Source organism: Notothenia rossii, assembly GCF_949606895.1.
Source record: "Notothenia rossii genome assembly, chromosome: 5".
In the NCBI taxonomy this organism is placed as follows: domain Eukaryota; kingdom Metazoa; phylum Chordata; class Actinopteri; order Perciformes; family Nototheniidae; genus Notothenia; species Notothenia rossii.
The window spans coordinates 92,010,825-92,019,805 of NC_136903.1; positions in this window are offsets into that span (position 1 = coordinate 92,010,825).

Here is an 8,981-nt window from a genome sequence, read left to right on the forward strand (position 1 = left end):
AAGGGAGTTCGGGCATCATATTGCCTCTCTATCATGGCAAGGGTGGATGATGGAGACGGGGGGTCGAGGGTGGATGATGGAGACGGTCGGTCGAGGGTGGAGTTCCAGGGAGGCACACATACATTTTCTTGCTATTATTGCTATCAGGAAATGTACAACCTAACCCTGGTCGGCCCAGTAGCAGTACTCAGATCGCTACTCCTGCTGATTTTAAAGCTAGGTCTGGGTTGGGTTTCATCCACCTGAATGTGCGCAGTCTGTTATTTTAACTAGATTTTGTCCGAATTTGGGCGAACTCGACTGACGTCATTGTTTTATCAGAAACGTGGCTAAATAAATATATCTTTGCCTCTGACATCGCCTTAAATGGTTATAATGTGTATCGTTCTGACCGATCTAATAAAGGTGGTGGCGTTGCCATTTATGTGAAGAATAAGTTTAGTGTAACCACTTTGGTTTCCAAGTCAATCAGTAAGCAACTCTAATTTGTAGCTGTTTGGGTTTGATTGGGGTAAAATGTATCTGTGTGCTGATGTAGAAACTGCATGGTTTTATTTTTATCTTGGTTTTATGGAGATCATTGATAGACATGCACCCCTGCGTACATTTAGAGTGAAGGGACGAGACAATCCCTGGTTTTCTGCTGAGCTGTCCAGTCTCCTTCATGAGAGAAACAAGGCCTGGGCAAAGGCTAGGAAATCAGGCTCAGAGGTAGAATGGCTGCGTTTTAGGCAGCTAAGAAATAGCTTCACATCACAAATCAAAAGTGCTAAGTCTAAGTATTATCTGTCGGTCACCACAAAGAACCTGAATGATCCTGGAACATTTTGGAAAGCCATAAAATCGATATCCACCGGTGAAATCAACACACTCTCACCCCCAACGCGTCCAGGAGCGACGCTTGGTCAGGGTCCCGTGGCGTCCAGGGGATATCTACCCGAGTTGTGTATATGATATGTCAATAAACCTTAGAAAATCTTGAAATCTTGAAAGGGATGTGCAAAATAGCAATTATATACCGTTTTTAACTATTAGTAGAGAATAACGATTAATGAATATACTTTATGAAGATCTGCAGATAAATGTTTATTCTTCTCAAGCACCAACTATCAAATATCTCTCCTGATTGTTGGCACTTTCCCTGAATTTTACTCAGGAAGTAAGTAACTCAAATAAATGTAGTGAGTAAAAATACCAGGTTAACCTCTGAATTGTAGTGGAGTAGAATTACAAAGTAACAATGAGCTGTCATGTGGGTATATGTTAATGCTGCCCATTATGGACACAAGCGATTTTCACCCATTTAGTAATTACATGTTTTAAATGTGTACACACCAATGTGTTTCCTATCGCCTAAACCTCCAGGGCTGTACACAGTTTAATACTGTCAACTTCTAATTTTGGGAAAAACGAAAACGTCTTTTAAAACTACAATTCCCAGTAGAGACGTGCCATAGAGAACATGTTGCGAAACACAATAGCCAGCATGTGTAGTTCTGGGGGGGCGTTCGAGTCCAGTTTTGAATAGTCTGCCGTGGTTTCGTTCCATTTCAAAGAGCTTGACGCTCACCGTAACCCCATGGGTGTAACCTTGGCGCACTGCCACTCCAACATCCAATCCCAGAGCTTGAAGATTAATCACGGGGTTTGTCAAGCAACGGGACTGTAGTCCCAAACGATAGCTGGGGATTGTGGGTAGTGTAGTGTCTTCGGCCATCCTAAACTGATTTTTTTTCCGGATATCATATCGCATTAACAACACCACATCTGGCGTCACAGAGATCTTCTGTTAATGTCCTTTCTTCTTAGAGGAAGTACAGAAACACGTAACTCTGGATTTGTTTTAATGTTTGAGGAGCAATAAACGACACAGCAGCTTGTTGGCTCGTTAAAACTCTTATGTTCTGCCTCGCTCATGAGAGTAACAGCTGGAGAAATTACAGCCTCGCCTACTGATTTCAAATGTGTGCTCTAAAATGATATTTATAAATGACTATTGTCATTATTATAAACAAGACAATAAATGGCCAAGATATGTAGAGAATAAACGTATTTAAGATACGTTCATAACGAACGTAACATGGGAGAAAATACGTTTCGAGCTAAACGTAATTGAGAAGATTGCAGTTTAGTTCTGTGGGAAGGAGACAGGGTTGCCATAATACATTCTGACGAAAAATACAAATTATTATGAATACAAATAAAATAAAAGAAGCCTCCCGTGAGTTGCTACAAGCTATAAAGTAGATTTTAAAAACGTTTTATAGAATAAAAGTTCAATGCTGGACGTTGTAGAAATGTGTGTGTGCACCACGACAAAGCAGCCTCATTCACTTTACATTAGGGTTGTTTGGGTGGTGCAGACACGTTCATGTAGCAGAGTTCGTGACTCCACCAGGCAATGCGGTGTTAAGGAGTCGTGGTGGAGTCACGCATTCTGGTGAGACCAGGTTGGCCACGGGACCAGGACAGGGCCACTACGTTCAATTGTTTTAACGAGCATTTTGTGTCCTGTGACTCTCTGTTTGATTCTGTCACTAACTCTGCTTCTGTGAACACCACAGTCCGTGACTCTGAAAAACGTGTTTTGGAAAACCCCTTCAGTTTTTCTCTTCTTTCTATTGAAGCCATTCATGAAGCCTTAACCAAGTTAGATCCTAAGAAACCGGCTGGCACGGACAATGTAGAACCTTTCTTTTTAAAGATAGCTGCAGATTTTATTGCACCACCTCTTACTTCTCTTTTTAACCTCTCCCTCAGCACAAACACAATTCCAAAAGTATGGAAGTCAGCGTATGTCCTTCCTCCACTAAAAAGAGGGGAGGCCACTTTATTAAATAATTATAGGCCCATCTCTAAATGATCAGTTCTGGCCAAGGTTCTTGAACGCCTCGTGAGTGAACAGGTAAAGTTTTTTTTAAAGGTGACCTATCATGCAAAATGCACTTTTGTACGTCTTCTCTACATGAACATGTGTCTCCGGTGTTCCAGGGAACTCACCAAGAGTCAGAAAACACAACCCTCTCTTTTCCTCCATACCCAAATCTCTAAAAAAGGGGCCGCAACGGATCTGATACAGACTGATCCAGATTTGAACACTTCTATGACGTCACAGAAGTGGCGCTACGGCTATTGGGCCAACTCCACCAATCAGGAGGAGACAGCCACGGACATTACCGTTGGAAAGCGCTGGAGACACTGTAGTACATATTTCAGGCCTGTAGATGGTGCTGTTCTCACTGAATCAGCCCATGATGCAAAGAGATGTTACATTGAGCGAAATGAGGAATGGATAAAATGCATGATCTGTTTGGTATTTTGAAAAATAAAACGTTTAAATCTGCTTTATATAGGTATGGTCCTACACTAGATTATTCAAATATAGCATGATAGGTCCACTTTAATCTTATTTTAAATGTTGATAAAAACTAAGGTAATGCTATTTTCAAAAGCCAAAAAGAAACCGGAGACAACTTTGGATATTGTTAATACGCAAGGAAAAGTAATTGAAGTGGTTGTCTGTTATAAATACCTTGGTATCTGGCTTGATTATTGCCTCGCTTTTAAACTTCAGGTCAATAATCTGCTTAGAAAGCTGAGGGTGAAGCTAGGTTTCATTTTCAGAAACTTTTTCAGAAACTGTTGGAGAGAGAGCTGGCTCGACACGGGCAGCTTGCGTCTCCCATTAAGTTGATCCCCCTGGGCTGTAAAGACCCGCACCTCAAGCACGTTGTGTCTTTAGGAGACAGGTGCTCATGGTCCTGAAGAAGGATGAAGGGGAACTTAATCTGGCTCACAGAAGCCTTAGGGGAACCTGTTTTCTGCCACCAGAGAAGCAACGGCTAAAGAAAATCCTGCAGAAGATTCAAGACCAAACTGCAAAGAATGATGATCAAGAACATCTTGTTTTTACTTTTTCTCTTTTATTTTTCTTCAGCCAGGTTTTTGTTAGGATGCAACTATAATTTCATTATGTGTGACATAAAGCTGGGCTCTTTAAATGTTAACGGTGCTTGAAGGGATGCTAAGAGAGCATCTTTATTTGTGGTGCTTTTCTTCTGGGACCGCATGCACTGGGTCCCTCAGAGCATCCTGTTCCTGCCAAAGGAGGAGGGGGGACGTGGCATATGGTCAGGGTGGACACTCAATGAGTTGTCATTAACTGAATGTTAAGTACAAGTATAAGTATAACATTACAAATATTTGGTAAGTGGGACCCCATATTGGGTTGACGGACAACCCCCCAACATTAGAAATATTTGGTAAGTGGGCTCCCGTATCGAGTTGCCGGACGCACCCGACATTGCCACCTGGTGGTCAGAGACGGAAGCGGGTCCGTACGGGGCATAACGCGTTAATTGGCCCCTAAAATGGGGGGGGGTCGCTGGGGGGCGGGGCTTGGTATTTTCCAGAACCCCGGGAGACCCCCGGGGGGTCCGGCTATTTTACAAACGTCGGGGGGGGGCGGAGTAATTGTGGGGTCGAGCGCAGGTTGTCCACTGCCTGCATTTTGCGATGGCAGTGGGCTTCCATTTTCCGAGCAGGGTTGCTACTTTTGGCAAGCAGAGGGGCTGCCTTCAGGCTCCGGTTCGTCCTGACTGGACCTGCTGACCTGCTCTGGAAACCCGTAGCTCGGGCCTTGTTGGAGCGCTGTGGTGGGCTGGGTCTGGCTGAGTCGCTGTTCCTAATGGGCCTGAATGGGTTACAATTGAACAATCTCTCGGGGTTCTATGGAGGTCTCTTCAAGGTGTGGGGCCTTCTCTACAACAGAGTCTCTGTGAAGAGAGGATCCTCACGCTGGCATAGGTGTTGGAGGTGCGCCTGGACAACGCTGCAGGCCTGGCCTCACGTCTGAGCCTCAGGTCAGTCCGGTTGGTCAGCCTCCTGCTGCAGAGCTGGAAACAGCAGCTCAGCCAATCAGAGCTGGAAACGGCAGCTCAGCCAATCAGAGCTGGAAACAGCAGCTCAGCCAATCAGAGCTGGAAACAGCAGCTCAGCCAATCAGAGCTGGAAGCAGCAGCTCAGCCAGTCAGAGCTGGAAACAGCAGCTCAGCCAATCAGAGCTGGAAGCAGCAGCTCAGCCAATCAGAGCTGGAGACAGCAGCTCAGCCAGTCAGAGCTGGAAGCAGCAGCTCAGCCAATCAGAGCTGGAAACAGCAGCTCAGCCAATCAGAGCTGGAAACAGCAGCTCAGCCAGTCAGAGCTGGAAGCAGCAGCTCAGCCAGTCAGAGCTGGAAACAGCAGCTCAGCAAGTCAGAGCTGGAAGCAGCAGCTCAGCCAATCAGAGCTGGAAACAGCAGCTCAGCCAATCAGAACTGGAAACAGCAGCTCAGCCAATCAGAGCTGGAGACAGCAGCTCAGCCAATCAGAGCTGGCACTGATAACGGCTCACTGTTACGGACTGAAGTTTACAAATGACAATGACTCTTTTCCAGAGATGCGATGTTTTCCTGATCTCAGTTGTGATGTTTTTTTGTTAAAGTTGAACAATGTTACTGATTTTAAGTTTAGCGCCATGTCAAACAAAACCGTTTATTATTTGGTGATAATGTGTCTGTTTTAGGCCTGTCAAACGATTACAATTTTTAATCAGATTAATCACAGCTTAAAAATTAATTAATCATGATTAATCACCATTCGAACTATGTCCAAAATATGCAATTTCTTTATGTATATTGTTGTGGGAATGGAAAGATAAATGAAAGAAGGCGGATATATCCATTTAACATACTTATGTATGTTTATTATAACTAGGGCTGTCAGTCGATTAAAAAGAGTTAATCGCGATTAATCGCAAATTAATCGCACACCTTTTATCTGTTCTAAATGTTCCTTAGGGGGATATTTGACTCTTATCAACACATGAGTGGACAAATATGCTTTATGCAAATGTTTGTTTCTTATCATTTGATCAATGACAAACCTCTCTCATACAGTGTGTGTGTGTGTGTGTGTGTGTGTGTGTGTGTGTGTGTGTGTGTGTGTGTGTGTGTGTGTGTGTGTGTGTGTGTGTGTGTGTGTGTGTGTGTGTGTGTGTGTGTGTGTGTGTGTGTGTGTGTGTGTGTGTGATCGTTGGAGCTATGTGTAACTCAAGGCATATGCTCGAACGGGAGCTGCCTGGACGCTGCAATCATGTTGCGCGCACTATCCGTGCTGAGTGTGCTGACTTTTCCCACAATGTCCCGCTGTCTGGCTGGCACAGCTAGCTAGCACCAGATGCTAACAACAACAACAATACACGTAAGGTCTCTCTCTCGCGCCACATAGACACACACCCTCCCGGTCCTCCCGATGGCCAGTCGGTGCCTGCCGGTGAGCGTGGAAGTGTGGTCTGCCGCAAGCGGACGGCAGGAGCGGGGCTGTCAGCATCAGCTTGTAGATGGTATTTTAAACTCGATGCGCTCTGAAACTACGGGGCGGCCGAGGCCAAAAAATACACATGCGTCAATCACGTTAAAATAATTAGCGGCAATTTTTTTTTTTTTGCGTTAACGCGTTATTATCGCGTTAACTTGACAGCCCTAGTCTGTTTGTTTGTTTGTTTGTTTGGTGAATCATTGTGAATAAAAGTAGTTTAAAAAATCTAAATAAAATCTCTCACTCACTCACTCACTCACTGCAAGAGCGTTTGGGTGAGTGTGAACGGGGTGGCGAGAGATGGGGGGGGCAGCAGCCGGTACTGACCAGTGCCGTGTTTACAAACATTGCGGCTCATGAGGGCAAAGATTCGGAGTCACGTGAAGTCACGTTATTGGTTGAATTTTTTTAACAGGGCGTTTTACATCCAATCACATCCCCCAGCAACAGCCGTGGTCTCGACGTTTAATAAGAATGGTCTTGAGTACTACAACACTAATATATACTACGATATACAGGGGTGTAGTGCAGGAGCGCACCTATGACTCGGGCATGCACGCACGCACACGGTTGCAGCACGACCACCAAAACAGAAACATATGGACATAGTTTGCTATTCCAAAAACGCAGTACCGCTCCTACTGCAATGTCTGAAGGCAGCACTACACCCCTGCTGTGTATACAGGGCCGGCCCTTACCAATTTGCTGCCATAGGCAAGATTTTAGCTTAAATTAACACAAATACAAAATGAAAACCAATTGCACACAAAAAACATTATTTCAAGAAAAATAACTATTTCACACAAACCTCTGTTTTTTTACTGTAATTTACATTAATTACAGCAGAGGGAGCTGTCCTAATCAAGTGAAGAGAGGGCTGTAATCTACTTCCACATTAAAAATGACACTTGACCCGCCCCCTTGCTCCTCCCCCCCGCAGCCCGTCAGTTCAACTTACCTGATTTGGGGGGGTGCGCCACAGTTTATGGGCGCTGTGTGCAATATAGGCGTGGTTCTGTTAAAAATCAGGAAATTGTTTTGTTACATTTAAAAATTAAACTAAAACATTTCTTTTTTTTTTCTTTCCCCCAATCTTCGGCGCCCCCTATGGGTTGATGCGCCCTTAGCTTTCACCTATACTGCCAGTGCCAAGGGCCGGCCCTGATTGTAGTAAATACTGTATATACACAGCTGACAGTTTGAGGGAGAGATGAACCACGCGCTGTTCTCTGAAGTAGAAATGCTGTTGTATTCAATGGAGTCTGGTGTCCTTAAAGAGAGAGCGATAACAGCTTCAGATCCCTGTCTAGAAACAAGGTAAAGCTGTGAAAATATTCTAAACAAAGCAAACACTTTACACACGTGGATTTTAGTTGTGGTTTTCTAAAATACGTCCGCTATTTATAATATTTCCACAGCTATAGCTTGGTTTAAAACAGCAACAGAAGCCTTTCTTCAGAGAAACCAGACTCTGGTTACAGAAACATAATTTTAACACCAGAGCTTCTGGCTGGTTCGGGTCAGTGGCGGTTCTAGAACATTTTACATGGGGTGGCAAATGGGGGGCAAGAGGTCATGCCAGGGTGGCATCGGAGGGCGAAAAGTTACCCGAACAGCAGCAGCTGAGTGAGAAGTGCTGAATGGAGTCTGGTGTCTTTAAAGAGATGTAACAGCTTCAGATCCCGTCAGCGAGATAAATCTAGCGGACCTGTTTTAGTCTTTAAAAGGAAAATCTATTTAATAAAGTGTTCGCTATATTCAGGATATTTTCACTGCTTTACCTGACTCCATTTATAAAAACTGCATTTTAACTTCACAAAACACAGGAGCTGCTGCTGTTCGGATAACTTAATTATTTAGTTATTGTGTATATTTAATGAATCTGAGCGAACCGTTTAAATCCCCAAAGTCACACCAAAACACTAAATAATTAACTAATCAAGTTAGTCGTACACCAACGACTCTTTTATTCTGTCGGGTAAAATCGTTGTTTTTATCAATGGAGTCTGGTGTCTGAATAACGGCTAATTTTACCGGTTTAAAACAAAGTTCAGTGTTTCCCACAGAATTTGATTCTATTTGTGGGGGCACCGCACCGCACCCTCCCCCCCCCCCCCCCCCCCAATGTTCTTGTTGCTCTGTGTTGCATTGTGAATTAGTGAAACACACCGGAGTTGAGGATCTGTGGGATTTATTCTCCCAAAAATATAATTTTAAATGTAGGCATTGTCCCTGGAGTAACCGAGGGCTAAGTGCCTTGCTCAAGGGCACACTAGTAGTGATGTTCCAGGCAGGATTTGAACTCGCAACCTTCCGATCATCAGTCCACCTCACTATCCATGATTAGACCACCAAAAAACCAGCGGCCCGCCACAAATAAATCAATGTATGGGAAACACTGAAGTTAGATCTGTGAAAATATCATAAATATAGCGGACCGTATTTTTGAAAACTAGAACAAAAAGTTATAATTATTTCCCAGCTTTACCTTGTTTCTAGACAGAAGCTGTATCTCTAAAAAGACACCAGACTATATTGACAAAAACTAAAATTTAAGGTAAAATATTTTAAATAAAGCATACACTGATATATAGTGATTTATATTTAGTCTTCTTTAATACATC